We start from the raw sequence: 2401 nt of genomic DNA on the forward strand, positions 1-2401 counted from the left end.
ACTAGGAATCATGAGGTTGCGGGTTCGGTCCCTGCCCTTGCTCAGTGGGTTAACGATCTGGCGTTGCCGTGAGCTGTGGTGTAGGTTGCAGACGCGGCTCGGATCCCGCATTGCTGTGGCTCTGGCGTAGGCTGGTGGCTCCAGCTCCGATTCGACCCCTAGCCTGGGAACCTCCATATACCGCGGGAGCGGCCCAAGAAATAGCAACAACAACAACAAAAAAGACAAAAGACAAAAAAAAAAAGAAATGAGAATGGGGAGTTCCTGTCATGGCACAGTGGTTAACGAATCCAACTAGGAACCATGAGGTTGCGGGTTCAATCCCTGGCCTTGCTCAGTGGGTTAAGGATCTGGCGTTGCCTTGAGCTGTGGTGTAGTTCGCAGATGCAGCTTGGATCCCATGTTGCTGTAGTTCTGGCATAGGCTGGCGACTACAGCTCCGATTAGACCCCTAGCCTGGGAACCTCCATGTGCCACAGGAGTGGCCCTAGAAAAAGGCAAAAAGACCAAAAAAAAAAAAAAAGAAAAGAAAGAAAGAAAAAAAAGAAATGAGAAGGGGACACCACTACAGATCCTATAGACATTCAAGAGATAATAAAAGAGGCTCAATTTCTGGTTAGGATATAGACTGTGATGGCAGACCATAGCTTTAGCTGGTTAAAAGTAAAACTAGAAAAAGAACACATTCAGACTTCCCTGGTAGCTCAGCAGGTGAAGGGTCCAGTGTTGTCACTGCTGTGATGAGGGTTCAATCCCTGGCCTGGGAACTTCTGCATGCCACGGGTATGGCGAAGAAAAAGAAAAAGGACAGAGTCATTACAGAAATCATATGTAGGTATAGCCAGTGTGCAAAACAGCATGGAAGTTCCTCAAAAAGTTTTAAATAGAACTACCATATGATCCAGCAATCCCACCTGTGGGTATATAGCCAAAGGAAATGAGATCAGTTGTCTTAAAGAATTTTCTGTATCCCCATGTTCACTGCAGCACTATTTACAGTGAATAGTGTGACATGGAAACAAGCTAAGTGTCCCCTGATGGATGAATGGACCAAAAAAATAGGTGTGTTTGTATTCTGGTATATAATAAGCACAGTATCATTCAGTTCAAAATAGTTTCTAATTTTCATATGGTGTATGTGTGTGTGTGTCTGTGTGTATATTTTACAGACTATTACTCAGCCTTAAAAAATAAGTTCTGGGAGTTGCCATCATGGCTCAGTGGTTGGCGAATCCAACTAGGAACCATGAGGTTGTGGGTTCAGTCCCTGGCCTTGCTCAGTGGGTTAAGGATCCGGCATTGCCGTGAGCTGTGGTGTAGGTTCCTAGCCTGGGAACCTCCATATGCTGCAGGAGCGGCCCAAGAAATGGCAAAAAGACCAAAAAAAAAAAAAAAAAGAAGTTCTGGGGGAAGTTCCTGTCATGGCTCAGCAGTTAACGAACCCGACTGGTATCCATGAGGACATGGGTTCAATCCCTGGCCTTGCTCAGTGGGTTAAGGATCCAGCGTTGCCAATCAGTGTGGTGTAGGTCACAGACTAGGCTCAGTTCCTAAGTTGCTGTGGCTGTGGTGTAGGCCGGCAGCTTCAGCTCTGATTTGACCCCTAGCCTGGGAACCTCCATATGCTGTGGGTGCAGCCTTATAAAGACAAAAAAAACAAAAAAAAGAAGAGAAAAGTCTTATAGGCAACATGGATGAACCTGGAGGACATGAATGCTAAGTGAAATGAGCCAAAGATAGAAAAATAAATATCATCTGATCTCACTTATATGTGGAGCCTAAACTTGAGCCTAAAGAAGAAATCATGGAGGCAGAGAACAGAATGGTGTTTGCCAGGGGCTGGGGGTTTGCGAAATGGGGAGATGCTCATCAAACGATATGAGCTTTCAATTCCAAGATGACTAAGTTCTAGGGAGCCAATGCACAGTGTGGTGACTGTAGTTGATAATACTGTATATTATACTTGAAATTGGCCAAGAGAGTAAACCATATGCATAATCATGTGAGTGATGGGTGTGTTAATTACCTTGTCTGATCATTTCATGATGTACATGTACATGAGACCATCACATCACATACCCTAAATTAGAATAACCATATATTCATATCTGCAAATAAGCCCTCATTGTATGTTTTAAAAATAACCAAATATAATTTAAAATACATCAAGAAGCTATGGATACCAAGAAATCTACAGGAACTAATTCCATTGAGGGAAGTGCGTTCCAGGTGAAGGAGGATGGTGAGCGGCCCCCAATAGCAGCTGTGGGGGGCTGGGAGCTGCTGTGGGCAGGGCACTCTCTGGGGAAGGGGAGCCAGGTGAGGGCTGGTGGCCGTGTGGACTGGCAGAATAGCCTTAGAAGAGCTGGGAGAGTTGGTAGACTGTCTCCCATGAGACTGA

This window comes from Phacochoerus africanus, chromosome 4, assembly GCF_016906955.1.
Source record: "Phacochoerus africanus isolate WHEZ1 chromosome 4, ROS_Pafr_v1, whole genome shotgun sequence".
NCBI lineage: Eukaryota > Metazoa > Chordata > Mammalia > Artiodactyla > Suidae > Phacochoerus > Phacochoerus africanus.